This window comes from Copadichromis virginalis, linkage group LG16 (genome assembly GCF_057382275.1).
Source record: "Copadichromis virginalis isolate Kocher_CV1m ecotype Utaka linkage group LG16, C_Virginalis_male_GT1.1, whole genome shotgun sequence".
Lineage (NCBI taxonomy): Eukaryota > Metazoa > Chordata > Actinopteri > Cichliformes > Cichlidae > Copadichromis > Copadichromis virginalis.
This window is the reverse complement of record NC_140633.1, coordinates 40,471,103-40,487,982: the sequence shown is the minus strand read 5'-3', so window position 1 is coordinate 40,487,982 and position 16,880 is coordinate 40,471,103. Positions and strand designations below refer to the sequence as shown.

The following is a 16,880-nucleotide window of genomic DNA, read 5'->3' as shown; positions in this document are numbered from 1 at the left end:
TCAACTCTTGAGGCACGATTTTAAGGTGATATTGTGCTGCTCTGCTAACCTGCTCATGTTTCTAATAAATCTCTCCTGTTCTTCGCTCTGTTTTCGTCGGTTTTGTTGTGTTTCAGATTGTCGTTTTACTCAGCACTGTTTCTTTGGGAGCTTTGGAAAACCAGAGATTAAGGAGATGTCATAAATGTCAACAACAAACATGATGTTGGCTTTGAAAGCATCAGTGAGGCAGACCTTTCAGAGGTTTTCACATATTTGTGTTGTGGTGTTTTCTGTGTTGTGTGTCTGAAGCTGCACTGATCCCAGGTCAGTTTGTAGTTGAGAACACGCCTGTGCTGAGCTTGTGCTCCAAGTGCTGACGCAGTTTAAATGCTTCACTCGGGCTGTATTTAAATGCTCAGTGGGATCCGTCTCACTCTGGGATCGCGCTCGGTTTTATCGTGTTTTGCTCCCTCGTCTGAAGCCGACTGCAGACTGTTGGGATATAAAGCGATCAGCGGCTTTACGAGGCCGACCCAGCTCTGCTCGAGGTGCTTCTGCACTCACGGATTCGGCAAACACTTCTCAGCTCTACACACCGCTTTAGCAGCCACAGGGGACGCTATTTATAGAAATGTTCCCGGACTTTGTTTCTGAGAAGATCTTTTTTCAGAACACAAACTGTTAACCTGCCAGCCTTTTATGGATTTCAGTGCAGTGTAAACAAGTGTGCGCGCGTGTGTGTGAAGTAAAGTCAACCTTTTACTCGTTTATAAAGGCTGGATAGTCTCGCCATGACATCACACACTAGTTTAGACACTTCACGGTCAGCACCATCTTTTATTTGGAGCTGAACAGAGGGTGCAGTGCTAAGATATCAGCTAGCTAGCTTAGTTAGGAGTTATAGGAACATAGCGCGCGCGCACACACACACACACACACACACACGCGCACACACACACACACACACACGCGCACACACACACACACGCGCACACACACACACACACACACACACACCTGTTCACAACGCTTCATAATCACTCAGGCTTCCTGGGCAGTTGGTACAGTGACCTCACAGCAGCCATATTATTGGTCACATGATGCCATTAAAAATGATCCAACAGCACGAACACGGTTCAGAGGTCAGGTTCATGTGAAGCTAGCAGACAGCTAGCAGCTACAGCCAGCTGTGTCACCATCCACCTGGCAGAGGCCACGCCTCTGATTTAAGGCCTCAGGCTCATGTTTGTTTCTGCTGTAAAGTTGGATCTTCTAACATGGGAGTCTGGGGGACTGCCTCCCTGCTGGAGCCTCTGCTGGACGTTAGAGGAACTGCAGCGTTGGCTGGCGTCTGCTCTTTTTTCCAGTTGAATGCACTAATTAAACTCAAGTGTTTAATTTGGATGTTAATTAGCAGGTAACAAGGTGGCAGGTGTTGATTTGTCAAACTTTGGATTCTAGGAGGTCACGGTGGCCACCTCCATCTTTTATATACAGTCTGTAGAGTAAATCGAGCCGTCGACCATGAAAGATTCTGGTGAGATGACTGTGTGGCTATAAATAAACGTGACTTCAGCGTGGCTGGTTTACAGTAGCAGCTGCCCTCCGTCCCCTCCATCCTCCACCGTCTTACCTCACTGCTAATATTAGTCATAGTCTTTCCAGCTGTTCCCAGCATCTGGCCCTCCCGCTCATGATACCAGTCACTTTCTGTGTGTGTTCCCTCGCTCTCTCCACTCCCTTTCCTCCATCTCCATCTGTAATCCTGCAACGAGCTGCAGCTGCAGGGCCGGATGCTGGAAATCGACCACTGAAAACACATTCCACACTCTGACACGACACTCTTCTTCCTCTCATGTGATTGCGTGTCATATTTGTGCTCTTTTAAAGCATCTTTGTTCAGTAAATATCTGTCACATGTGTGCGACAAATACAAACGGGCTGCTCGGACCACAATAGGCGAGCGGCGGCTGACCCGAGGACAGAAAAGCGACAGCGAAACGAGCTGGACGGGGTTGAAGCGTATGAGTGCGAGGTGGCCGCTGCTCGTTAAAGGAGAGGCTCAGCACATTCCTCTGACATCATGCTCCGCCACAGGCACCCACCCTAATCCGCCCTTCCTTTCTCCTTCTTCCAGCTACAGCTCGTTTCTTCCTCCATCTCCCTCTGAGCAGCTGCAGCTTCACAGGCAGAGCTGAAAGACTCACAGCTCTGAACACTGAACGTAAAACCGATTATCTAACATGATTTATTGGTTTATTCCCGAGCGGTTCACCGTGTTCTTGTGACCCAGTGGGCTGCATCATGTGCTCTTTTAACCACCAAGCTCAGGCCTTTATTGTGGCGTCTTCATGGTAACCGTCTTTAAAACAGCTCACAGCCACACCATCATCCATCAGACACTTAAATTTGGTTAAAAAACTGTGTTCCCCACAGCACAACAAGACAAGCCCAGACATGTCTGACAGCGAGAGCCACGTTTTGGCTTTGATGATGATTGAACACCTTAAAACACAGTTTACCTGCTGTAAACATCGATTATATGAGCCCAGCACTTTTATTCTATCTTCCTACCATCACAGTTATGGAGGCTGTGCTGTGATGATTACATATGTTATGGTAACAAATCCCGAAGCATAAGAAGAGAAAGTCATTCATTGTTATTATCAAGGTCCAAGTAAAGTTTACAAGGTCGATCGATGTAGGCGAGGATGAAGAGAATCAGGAGAACAATAAAAGATGATCAGCCTTCAAAGGAACGCAGGAAGCTAATGATCAGGCTTTTTGCCTGCTGTGGTCTGAATCAGTCGGAGCTTTGGTGTCTGCTCACACAGAGTGAAACGCAACGCGTCACTATGAACCAGGTGGGAACGTCCAGTCTGCTTATTGGCCAGGTGTGTTTGAGGCAGGAGCGACAAAGGTAAACACAGGTACCCTCTGTGTACGCCACACACCACAAATGAAGCGCTTTGGCGATTGCTTGGAACTGAGCGGAGATCTCGTCCGACCTGAGTAACCAGCTCAGGTGTGAAAAACCCACACTAAAGAAGACATCAGACAATTAGACGAAAAAACACTAAAAACAAGTACGGGCTAAAATATTCAAATCAAAAAACTCCAAAAATCAGAATCTGTAATCTCAATGTGCGGGGAGGCGAACGAGGAGAGGCCAAAGAAAAGCCCGGGTAATCATCCATGAATAATAATCTGCTGGTTTCCAGTGTTCTCGGTTGGTCAGCCTCCCATATGTCCGAGTGCGAGTCGTCCGTTTCATGCAAGTGTAACATGCAGAGCGGTGCACATGCTAACATGTCTTTAGCCTCGTCACTCTCCTGTCAGTGGGACCTAATTAAACCACAATGTTTGTAACAACAAACCTAATGAGACACTGACACTCTGTCACCCAACCGAACAGGGATATTTTAGATTAGATAACAAAGGAAACAAGGCTACAGCTGTCCAGAGCCTCGGTATGAGCAATGAAAGGATGAAAGCAGTCAGCTGTTGAGAGCAGATCCTGGAACTGACTGGAGTTTGGGGGAAATCATAAAGTTTAAGCATTTCTTTCATTATGAAAATAAAGTTCTTGGAAAGAATATCGGCGTCAGCAGGTCATTGCTAGAGAAAAGTCTGAATGCACGAGCGGTGCATCTCTAGTTTGGAAGCGTTGGGGCTGCATGTGTTTAGAAAGGCTCAGAGATCCAGACGTAGACCCAGAAAGCTTACATCCAGCAGCAGAATGATTTTTCTCTCATACCAATATAAGCAGATGTTTGAGGGGAAATTTGGGGGAAATTGTCGAGCAGCCTGAGGCGTATCGGGTTAATCTGCACTTCCATCTCTAAGACCAGCTGAGTAAAGAGAAATGACTGAAGCTGTGAGGCTCTCAGCGTCTCCCTTCTTCGTGGTTACAAGTGGTGTTTCAGTGCTGATGAAGAGCTTCCTGTGTGTGGAGCGTGTTTACGCGTCACTGACCTCCATCAGCCGTTCACTGGAGGTTTAAATCTGTGCTGCTGCAGACGCCCCCTGCCCCATACTTTTCCCCACATTGAGACTGTGGTCTTTATTTTTAAGTAGACGGCAGGCTGTGAAACTAAAGTCCAGACTCTTATACCTGGGCACCATCCATCTATCCATCCAGACGACCTCTCACAGGGTCAAACATCCGATCTGACAGTGAGATTATTTAAGAAGAGTGCATATATGGACTTTACCTCAAAGAAACCTCTACAATCTTTCCATCTTCAAGTTACTTTAAATGACTAATAGATTTTTATCATTAAGAGTTCTTGTATCCACTTGTGAGAGACTTCCTTGGAATATGAAGATATCTGCTGCATCTGTGTGAAGAAGTGTTTCTCTGTGTCTGTGGAACCTGAAGGTCTCAGATCCTCTTCAAAGTGTGCTGAAGCTTTAAAATGAGCACATATAGAGGCTGGACATTCACAGCAGTGAATCTCTCTGAGCCGCTCTCCTGGCCAGGCTCTAACAGCGCACACGTAAAAAGTCAGTAAAATGTGGGCTGTCCACAGACTCAAGCGCGGAGCGTGAAACTGCGCTGGCTTCACAACACGTTACCGTCAGAGGATCAGCCCTCTGGCTGCTGCAGGAGCTCCTGATTGTTAAAAGATGGAAGAAATGAATTCAGAGTTCAAATGAAGCCAGTGAGCTCAGGGTTTACTTTGATGCTGAAGCTCCTGGACGCGATGACCCGACGAGGTCAGAACATGCGGTGAGTCTGTGGGTTTAGCTGTGAGCGGCCATCAGGACAGACGGATGATGACTCAGCTTTCTGCTGGTTTCTCTGTGATCTCAGCAGCGTCTGCTTCTCATTACTGACCTGACCGATCCTCTGGAACCACCATCGCAGCTCCAATCACACACACTCATTCACAGACGTGTGTGTGTGTGTGTGTGTGTGTGTGTGTGTGTGTGTGTGTGTGCACTCACATGTGCGGCTCACAGCGGGTTCAGGTGGCACGGAGCTCTGGGCTGATCGTCCTGCTTCCTGCGGCGGTGAGAGCAGCAGCAGCGTCCACGTCTGTCTGCAGGCTGGCAGGAAACACTCATCCCTCTGCCTGCGAGCAGGGGGGGAGGGAGAGGAGGCCGGGATGGAGGCAGAGCCGGGGCTGAGAGGAGGAAGGAGGTGAGGGAGGCCTACTCTCTGCACACTGTGTGGAAACTTTCCTCATCAGATGGAAGAGCGTGGCCAGCTCCCTGTCCATGTTCTCTGCCCGCTTCTGCATCTGCGCCTCCTCCTCAGCCTCACTCTCCTCCCCCTGTGGACCCGCCTCCTGCGTCTTCTCCATCAAACATTTAAGAATGCAGCCATCTCGTGGCTCCTCAGGCCATTACAGGGGAAACAGGGCAGAAGCATTCAGCAGAAGCCTCGCTGTGTGCTCCTTCAGGCTGCAGGACATGAAAAGACTCAGATATCAGCTGAGCATCTGAAGGTGCAACAATACTAAGTTTAACTTCCACCAGCTTCTTTTTAAAATTCTCCTCCAGACGTGTCGCTGACAGTAAGAATGAGAGGCTCGTTGACTCGCTGCACCATCTTGTGGAATAAACTGGTATTACACACAAGTGCCAGATTTGTTTCTGGACATGAAGTCATCGTTTTTATGTGTTTTAGCAGCTTTATATCGTTTAGTTTTGAAACATATGTTATGAGTTTAGCAATTCTTGCTTCTGGTCTCATATATGTTGAGTCCAGCTTTACCACTCAAACTCACACGACCGATTAAAGATGCCACAGCAACAAAATGCTGCCACACTGAGTCTCCATGTCAGCATGTGTAGACTAACTAACCCTTACGCCCCTAAACCAGAATTATGATAAAGAAAAAAATATGTATTGCCTCCATTTTTAGGTAAGGAGTTGTAACTTTGCTATTTGCAAAATTTGTGCTGTTAAAATGTTGTTTTGTTTTCAATTTTCTTAATACAGTTAAAATGAAAAAATAACAGTAAATTCAGACCTGTGACGTTGTGCTCAAAGAATGACACTAAACAAGGCGAGGAAACCGCTTTTAAAGGTGAAATGCAAAATCAGAAGTAGTCAAAAACAGCCGATTATACCCGGGACCTCAGAGGGTTTGAAGGGAGTCATACTGCACCCACTCCAGCAGCACCTCAACTATGGGGCGCCGTTTGTAAAGTGAAACATGCTGAAATTAACGGCAACATTTTTCCACATTTAGCTCAAAACAAGTCCTTTTTTACAACATTTAGTAAAATATTTGTAACTTCTCATAATTAAAACAGAATTTTAAATGTAAAATCTAAATATTATATTTAAATCTAAATGTTAAACGTTAAATCTAAATGTTTAGGCTAATATGCAAATGTATTGTACGGATCAACGGAAATACCAAAATAAAAGCTTCCCGAAAACCTCCGGTGCAAAAGTGTGCCGGTGTTGTGCCAGAAACTGATTGCTGTCTGCGGGAGCGCGCGCAGCTGCTTAAAGCTGCAGCGCCCGGATTACTTGCGTTGCCAGCTACTTCCATGCAACTGATATAACGGGCGGGGGGGCAAACAAACACATTTATGCCTTTGTTATTAGGCAAAGGCGGATGTCATTCAGAAGGGTCATATGTCAAATATTACATCTCAAACAGTCCCTTAGAACTGCTGGATAACCTGTAAAGGAACATTAACATTGATAATATGCCATTTTCAGCCTGCCAAAAAGTGATTGTGGCCTATATCTTGTTAATGAAATACTATTTCTGCTTCAAACTTGCTGCATGTCATTCTTAAAATGGCGCCGGTGAGGTCGGCTGCCGTGCTGGATGCTCTGCCCTAACTTCTCCACTTTTTGCAGTTTTTCGTCACTTTTTGCTATATCTGCGATAATCTTGCATGGGCATCATGCAAAACACACGAATCCGCTACAGTAGAGACACTTTGGTTTCTATTGGTCTGCAATACACGAACATTTCACCATGTTTAACTCCGGACCCAACCTGGCCAAAGGAGATCCTGAGAGAGAACAAAGGACGCGACCCTAAGCGACGACCTCGAGGTAAAAGAGCCGGCATCAGGAACAGGCTACGGGCTCGCGCACACCGCGCACCCATGCCCAGTATCCTGCTAGCCAATATTCAATCCATCGAGAACAAGCTTGATGACCTCAGAGCCAGAATCAAGTTCCAGAGAGACATTCGGGACTGCAACCTCCTCTGCTTCACCGAGACTTGGCTGAACCCAGCGATACCAGACCACGCCGTGCAGCCGACGGGGTTCTTTTCGGTTTACCGCATGGACAGGACAAAGGAGTCGGGGAAGAAAAGAGGTGGTGGAGTGTGTTTGATGGTGAACAACAGATGGTGCGACAGCACAAACATCTCCCCACTCACACGCTCTTGCTCGCCCAATCTGGAGCTTTTGATCGTTAAGTGTCGCCCTTTCTATCTCCCTCGGGAATTCACTGCGGTCGTTGCCTGCACTGTTTATGTGAGCTACATGAGGCTCTCACACATCAACAAACACTTCACCAAGATGCCGCACTCATTGTTATGGGAGATTTTAACAGAGTGAATCTCAAACGGACATTTCACAACCTTCACCAGCACATCAACTGCCCCACCCGGGGCACGAGGACATTAGACTACTGCTACACCCCGTTCAAGAACTGTTACAAGGCTCAACCCCTGCCGGCATTTGGAAAATCGGACCATTCCGCCATCTTCCTCATGCCTGCTTACAAACAAAGGCTAAAGCAGCAACCACCAATCAGGAGGGAGGTCGCTCACTGGACGGACCAATCGGTGGCTGTGCTGCAGGACGCACTGGATGACGCAGACTGGGACATGTTTCGGCGCAGCTCTGATGACATCAACATGTTTACGGATGCGGTTGTGGGATTTATCGGGAAACTAGCGGACGACACAGCAGAAAGAACTATCATCCGAACGTTTCCCAACCAGAAGCCGTGGGTGGATAAAAACATCCGCGACGCTCTGAGATCACGCACCGCTGCCTACAATGAAGGGCTCGTCTCCGGTAATATGGACCTATACAAGGCTGCGTCCTACAACGTGCGCAGCGCGGTCCGAAAGGCAAAGCGGAGCTACGGGGAAAAACTAGAGTCACAGCTACGACAGTGCGACTCTAGGAGCCTGTGGAAAGGACTGCGGACTATAACGGACTATAAACGACCAGCTTCTTCAATGATGAATGCCGATGCTTCACTGGCTGATGAGCTGAACACGTTTTATGCTCGCTTCGACGCCGCAGCAATTAAAACAACAAACGGCTGCGCGCGCTCGGAGTGCACCAGTGAAGAAAATGCATTCGTCATCACAGAGCATGCCGTGAGGAACACCTTCAGGAGGGTGAACACCAGGAAGGCAGCAGGACCAGATGCAATCCCTGGCCGGGTCCTTAGAGCCTGCGCTGATCAACTAGCACCGGTGTTCACGGAGATCTTCAACCTCTCCCTGGCCCAAGCTGTGGTTCCCACGTGCTTCAAACGGTCCATTATTGTCCCTGTTCCAAAGAAACAACAGCCCGCTTGCCACAATGACTACCGTCCAGTAGCACTGACTTCAATTGTGATGAAGTGTTTTGAAAGACTGATGAGAGATCACATCACTTCTTCACTTCCTCCCACCATCGACTCACTTCAGTTTGCTTACCGGACTAATCGTTCCACAGACGATGCCATATCTCACCTGCTCCACACATCCCTGAGTCACCTGGACACTGGCAGAGGGAATTATGTTAGGATGCTGTTCGTGGACTACAGTTCAGCATTCAACACAATAATTCCCTCTAAGCTTTTCACCAAGTTGACGGATCTAGGACTCAGCTCATCACTGTGTCAGTGGATCCTCAACTTCCTCACAGACAGACCCCAATCAGTGAGGGTGGGAAAACAAGTCTCCCCCTCCATCTCACTCAGCACTGGAGTGCCTCAGGGCTGTGTTTTAAGCCCCCTGCTGTACTCACTGTACACTTATGACTGTGTAGCCACATCCGACACCACCTCCATTGTCAAGTTTGCTGACGACACTGCTGTTGTGGGCCTGATCTCCGACAACATCGAGACGGCCTACCTGGAGGAGATTAGGAACCTGGAGACCTGGTGCCAGGAGAATAACCTCCTCCTAAACATCAGCAAGACTAAGGAGCTGATCGTGGACTTCACTACAAAGCAAGCGAGGAATTACAAACCCCTCATCATCAGTGGCACGCCAGTGGAGAGAGTGGACAGTTTCCGATACCTGGGTGTCCACATCACTCAGGACCTGTCATGGTCCTGCCACATCAACACCCTGGTTAAGAAAGCCCGTCAGCGTCTCTTCTTCCTCAGAAGACTTAGAGACTTCCATCTGCCACTGAAGGTGCTCAAGAACTTCTACTCCTGCACCATCGAGAGCGTCCTGACGGCAAACATCTGCACCTGGTTTGGGAACAGCACCAAGCAGGACAGACGAGATCTGCAAAGGGTGGTGCGCTCAGCCGAACGCATCATTCAATCAGAGCTCCCTGACCTGCTGCCCATCTACACCAAGCGGTGCAAGTCCAAAGCTAGGAAGATTATGATGGACCTCTCCCATCCCAACAATGGACTCTTCTCACTGTTGAGGTCTGGGAAGCGCTTCCGCTCCCTTAAGGCCAAAACAGAGGAAATGAGGAGGAGCTTCTTCCCCCAGGCTATTCGGGGCCTGAACCAGGTGTAGGACTGGACTCTCCCAAACACGTCACTATAAGACTGGACTCTCACACACGTCACCACACGCACCACCACACATTTCCTATAATCCTATAATTCCTATAATTTATAATCCTTATCTTTATAATCTCTTCTGCTATTTGCACATTCTTTACTGTAAATTCCTAAGTTAATTTGTAAATTTCTGTAGTAAACTGTAAATTGTAAATATTGTAAAACTTTCTTCTGTCATTTAATGGTCGGGCATTGTACAGCTACAAGCATTTCACCCCCATGTCATACTGTGTATGGTTGTGTGTGTGTGACAAATAAAATTTGAATTTGAATTTGAATTTGAAGGGTCATATGTCAAATATTACATCTCAAACAGTCCCTTAGAACTGCTGGATAACCTGTAAAGGAACATTAACATTGATAATATGCCATTTTCAGCCTGCCAAAAAGTGATTGTGGCCTATATCTTGTCACTGAAGCAATGTTTCTGCTTCAAACTTGGTGGATGTCATTCAGAAGGGTCCTATGTGACATATTATATCTCAAACACTCTCCAAGAACTGCTGAAAAACTTTTAAAATAACATTAATACCGATAATATCTCATTTTCAGTCTGCCAAAAAGTGATTGTGGCCTATATCTTGTTAATGAAATACTATTTCTGCTTCAAACTTGCTGCATGTCTTTCTGAAGGGTCCTATGTGACATATTATACCTCAAACAGTCCCTTAGAACTGCTGAATAACCATTAAGGGAACGATAAAACTGATAATATGCAATTTCCAACCTGCCAAAAAGTGATTGTGGCCTATATCTTGTCACTGAAACAATATTTCTGCTTCAAACTTGTTGGGTATCATCCAAAAGGATGATATGTGGCACATCATATCCCAAACAGTCTCTAAGAAATGCTGAATAACCTTTAAAGGATCATTAATACCCATAATATGCCATTTTCAACCTGCCAAAAAGTGATTGTGGCCTATATCTTGTTAATGAAATACTATTTCTGCTTCAAACTTGCTGCATGTCTTTCTGAAGGGTCCTATGTGACATATTATATCTCAAACAGTCCCGTAGAACTGCTGAATAACCATTAAGGGAACGATAAAACTGATAATATGCAATTTCCAACCTGCCAAAAAGTGATTGTGGACTATAATCAATCAATCAAAGTTTTATTCGTCACATGCAGGTTGCCCTGCAGTGAAATGGGACCCCCCCCCCCGACCTTACACATATAGCACAAACAGTACATGGGGATACAGGTCGGAGATTGGTAGAATCAGAGAAAAAACATTGAAATGTACACTACAATGGGGAAAGTACAAGAGGAAAAAAGAGACCCCTACTCATACTGTGCTTCCATGGTAGGACAGCATGAGAACAGGAAACAAAAAACTCCTCTGCACAAAAAAGCACAAATGTCCACAGCACAACATTGTGAAGACATGACAAGCCACAGGGGTGGGTGGGGGGTGAGGAGTAATCCGAAGCAAACACAGCAGCCGCCCTGCACAGCGCTATCATTCCAGCGCGGGCTCAGACCCGCCGTGTTCCCTCGCAGGAAACAAGCATCGAAGGCGTTGGAAAGGGAGGGGGGATGAGTGAGTGCTTATCAGTGTAAGTGTATGTGTGTGCGTGTCCATAGTTTAGCTGAGACAGTGTCCTTCGGCCTATCAGGCTAAGTAAACAGTCCTCCAGCCAATCCAGGTGTCCTTGCATGGGATGGGAAGAATAGCCGTAACACAGTCGTTATCAGGGAGTGATTGTTTGGCTCCAGCCTTGGGCCTGCAGCTGGCGCGTTATGGGGGTCCGCAATGTTCATGTTGATTTTGTTAATTTTCATGCGAGCAGCCCAGGAGAATTTTTCAGGCTGCTCTTTAACACTCCGACACTGGCCTCTCGATCTCCCGTTGGAGAGTCGCGAGCCTCCCTATGACGGTATCAAACTTCTGTTCCATGGTGTTATCGTTCTTTTGATTCTGAGACCTCACAGCTGCAGTGATCCGTTCCGCGATGTTTTCCAACTGTCGCTCAAGGGTCTCATTTTGAGCAGGCCTCTCTCTGATGTTTCCCCTCATACGCTCAATGTTGTTGCTTTGAGCCTTCACAGCAGCTGCAAGCGTCTCCAAGGTGTTGACCATATTACGTTCGTTGTGAGAGGTTGCGCCTCGTTCCATTTCGATTCCAGCGGGCAGCCTTGGGGGGGTTTGAACAGCCGGTTCCGCTCTCTTATTTCTCCGATAAACCAGGGCTAAGCCAACTCCGATCAGCATGAACCCTGTTATCATGGTTCCGAATAGATAGATATCTTCAGCGTCCTCGATCGACAGTCCCGCCAGGCACATGATCCTCCAGTTCTGCCACCCGTCCATCGTGTATCCGGCAGGGAAAGTCCCTCCAGGGCACTCGGGCTCTCCCGAGCCCAGATTTCTCGTTGAGAAAAGGGAGTCAATAGCGTTCAGAGACCAGTTGATCAAATCCATAGTTCTCTTTTAGGTTTAGAGAACGACAGTGGGAGGCTATTCCAGGGAAAGTCACTTGTCACTGAAACAATGTTTCCGCTTCAAAATTGTTGGGTATCATCCAGAAGGGTTACATGTGACATATTATATCCGAAACACTCTCCAAGAACTGCTGAATAACTTTTAAAAGAACATTAATACCGATAATATGCCATTTTCAGCCTGCCAAAAAGTGATTGTGGCCTATATCTTGTCACTGAAAAAGTATTTCTGCATCAAACTTGTTGGGTATCATCCAAAAGGATCATATGTGGCACATCATATCCCAAACAGTCTGTAGGAAATCCTTAATAACCTTTAAGGGAACAATAGAACTGATAATATGCAATTTCCAACCTGCCAAAAGGTGATTGCTGCCTATATCTTGTCACTGAAACAATATTTCTGCTTCAGACTTGCTGGAAGTCATTCAGATGGGTCATATGTCAAATATTATATCTCCACCAGTCCCTTAGAACTGCTGAATAACTTTTAAAGGGACAATAATACCCATAATATGCCATTTTCAGCCTGCCAAAAAGTGATTGTGGACCATAACTTGTCACTGAAACAATGTTTCTACTTCAAACTTGACTGATGTCATTCAGAAGGATAATATGTGACACATTCTGCTGAAAATTTAAATAAAGCCTTTATTGGACAGCGCATAAAATGTCAAATTTCAAATATAAAACCAAATATAACACCAAATGGAAACAGCTGGGAGGAGATGCACTCTGCAAACTGTGAATAAAATATATAACAATGCAGTCATTATTTGAAGTAACATTTGCTATTCCAAAAATTGGAATCATATTTATTTTTAGAAAATCATAGTAAGTGCTTGTGTTGAACAAGAAAGAGGACACAAATGGAGACACTGGAAGAGACAGAGCAGAGACTAGAACCAAAAGCAAGTGATTTTATTAAGGCAGGTAAACATGACAAAACTCAAGCAAAGATGGAACAGGAGAAACAACTAAAGTTGGAAAATAATTATGAAAACTGTTATGAAACTATGCTAAATATAAACCAATTTAGACAACTATCACAGCTCCTTCCTGAAACATCCTTGCTGCAGGAAGGAGTGCTTTCGCAGATCTTTCATCCCAACAGCAGTTAAACTCTATAACTCCTCAATGACGATGTCATAATTCACTGGACTTTGTGGTCATCCATGGTCAAAATTAATGCAAAATGCACCTTCTCTGTTTATGGAGGTGTGCAGGTATATATGTATGTATACATATGTATATTTATTGTCTACGTGTGTGTTCATGTACATGTCTATACGTATAGATATCTATTACTTCACAGGAACAGTAATGGTAGAATAGTTATGTTAAGCTATATAGTTTATGTCTTGGATATTTCCACAAGCACATCCATAAGCACATACTTTGTATGCTACCGTTGTATAAAGTGTATTTCATATTTGTTTGTATTTATTGTTATTTTTGTATTTTCCTTCTGATACCTACCTACTTGATCTGAGGTAACACAAAAATTTCACCATTGTGTGATCAATAAAGTCTTATCCTATCCTATTCTATCTTATGTTATCTTATCTATGATGACTACAATGAGTATTGTGATGAGACGTGAAGGTAAAATACACAGATGACTTGACAGCAAAACAAAGGAAGAAAAAGGTCTGAGATACAGACAGGAGGTGATCATGGACATTGGAAACATATAGGGAAACAGCTTAATGAAATGAAAATTATGACATCACAGTAGAAGAGTAAAATTAAGCACTAAGAAGAAAGAAGCACAGGACTGTCAAAGTAAAACAGCAAGTATAACAAATTACAGACATGACACGAACCAACAAGGGAGGCTTGACAACAAGAAACACACAGACAAGAAATACATGTCATACTAACTAAATGACAAGAACTGGCTTACACAATGGGCTATAGATGATAACATTAATAATGGATTGGATTTATATAGCGCTTTTCAAGGCACCCAAAGCGCTTTACAATGCCACTATTCATTCACACACTGGTGGAGGCAGCTACGGTTGTAGCCACAGCTGCCCTGGGGCAGACTGACGGAAGCGAGGCTGCCATATCGCGCCATCGGCCCCTCACCAGTAGGCGGTAGAGTAAAGTGTCTTGCCCAAGGACACAACGACCAGAACAGAGAGCCCGGGGAACGAACCGGCGACCTTCCGGTTACAGATGCACTTCCCAACCCCCTGAGCCACGGTCGCCCCACAGGAACATTAATGGGTATTAATGTTCCTGTAAAAGTTATTCAGCAGTCCTTAGAGACTGTTTGAGATATAATATTTGACATATGACCCATCTGAATGACATCCGCCTAGTTTGAAGCAGAAATATTGTTTCAGTGACAAGATATAGTCCACAATCACTTTTTGGCAGGCTGAAAATGGCATATTATCGGTATTAAAGTTCTTTTAATAGTTATTCAACAGTCCTTAGAGACTGTTTGAGATATAATGTGTCACATGTAACCCTTTTGGATGATACCCAACAAGTTTGATGCAGAAATATTGTTTCAGTGACAAGTTATAGTCCACAATCACTTTTTGGCAGCTTGAAAATGGCATATTATGGGTATTAATGATCCTTTAAAGGTTATTTAGCATTTCTTAGAGACTGTTTGGGATATGATGTGCCACATATCATCCTTTTGGATGATATCCAACAAGTTTGAAGCAGAAATATTGTTTCAGTGACAAGTTATAGTCCACAATCACTTTTTGGCAGCTTGAAAATGGCATATTATCAATGTTAATGTTCCTGTAAAAGTTATTCAGCAGTCCTTAGAGACTGTTTGAGATATAATGTGTCACATATAACCCTTTTGGATGATACCTAACAAGTTTGATGCAGAAATATTGTTTCAGTGACAAGATATAGGCGGCAATCACTTTTTGGCAGGTTGGAAATTGCATATTATCAGTTTTATCGTTCCCTTAATGGTTATTCAGCAGTTCTAAGGGACTGTTTGAGATATAATATGTCACATAGGACCCTTCTGAATGACATGCAGCAAGTTTGAAGCAGAAACATTGTTTCAGTGACAAGATATAGGCCACAATCACTTTTTGGCAGGCTGAAAATGGCATATTATCAATGTTAATGTTCCTTTACAGGTTATCCAGCAGTTCTAAGGGACTGTTTGAGATGTAATATTTGACATATGACCCTTCTGAATGACATCCGCCAAGTTTGAAGCAGAAATATCAGTGACGAGTTATAGGCCACAATCACTTTTTGGTAGCGCTAAAATGCCATGTTCTCAGTCGTTATTCTGAACAAACAAGAAAGAGTCATGGTGATACTGGCACAATAGGTCTTTATTGTTTTAACTACTATTCGACAGTCTTATAACAAATATGAACAACGAGAGTAGACATACTAAACCTGTAGGCATTAATTATTCCATCCTGATGCGTGTAGTCATTCGTGACTGCGCTACACACTGAAAGCAATGTTCTGAAAAGCGTCATAATTCAGTTACAAGAAACGTTGAAGTTCCATAAATGCATACCTTTGCCTAATAACACCTCAGCGTACAATACGCTGAGGTGACACAGCTTTACATCACTGCAGTACTTTTACAGCAGCAGGATCGTAGAGTTGTTTTCTCTGTTTTGTGTTATGATGGATGGACGTCTCAGTGCACACTCAGTAAAGCAATGTTTTAACCAGAATCAGCACTTGATCGTTCTATACCTGCGATGTGTTAGTCTCCTGATGTCAGCCGTGAGTCTGCTGACACATCAGGGAATCCATCCTACCTGACAAACCATCCTACCCGTTATTTCTGCGCATACGCACAACACGAAATTCAGTGCCAAATCATCCTACCTTTGTTTATAAGAGCTAGAAACATACTCTGACGGGTAAAATTCAGTGCCAAACCATGCTACCTTTGTGAATGTGACCTACAAACATACTTTCACGGGTAAAATGAAGTGGCCAACCGTCCTGGCTTTATGAATATGAGCTACAAGCATACTCTGATGGGCACAGTTACGTGGCAAACCGTCATACCTACTTAAATTGGTGCTGAAATTACTCTGTGACAGCAGAAATGTGCATAAACTACTTATGGTAGGACGTTTTGCCAAAAGTAGGATGGTTTGTCAGAACACCGGCGCCATCAGGGCAATCACAAAGCGTGCAGTGTGTATCTGCTGCGCCGCGGCCACGTTCCTCAATGAAAGCAACAGTTCCTCAGCATCAAGGAGAACCAAAACTGTCTCAACCCACTCGTTTGAGGGGAACAAACCAGCACTCCAATACTGAGTAAAACACTAAGAAAAGAGCAGGAGCGGCTGACACTGGCTGCATGCCGGTGACTGGAAAATGTAACCAAGATATTGGATTTATACTTTTTTAACATTTGATATCAACTGTATGTTTTCCTAATATTAATTGTAAATTAAAGCTCTAAAGCTGTGTCATTCAGCCCTCTCACAGCTTCCCCAAAAACTCCCGACTGCTGGGAAATTCGTTCCTATTTAGTTTTATATTTTTCAATAGTTTAAATAAAAACAAAAGAAATGAAATGTGCAGCTCACTTCTGCAGCAGCAGATCGCTGCTCCGAGCAGCAGAAGGATAAAGACGACAGATACAGGATCACATTACAGGAAGGCCACAAATTCGAGCTTTGAGGAAAAAAGAGGTGTTAGTAAAGGTCTCACCTGTCAGTGACTGCTGTCAGGACGAGC

The 16,880-nt window shown here is 44.8% G+C and overlaps 1 protein-coding gene across 1 annotated transcript in view; it reads right to left on the bottom strand.

Moving 5' to 3' along the window:
• LOC146691396 (exosomal polycystin-1-interacting protein-like) overlaps positions 1-5,517 on the bottom strand; it is a 16,765-nt gene extending 11,248 nt beyond the window's left edge. The window contains exon 1 of the mRNA XM_085434809.1: positions 4,933-5,517. The gene's annotated coding sequence lies outside the window, so the exon portion shown is untranslated. The remainder of the gene's footprint in view (positions 1-4,932) is intronic.
• Between the last annotated feature and the right edge of the window lie 11,363 nt (positions 5,518-16,880).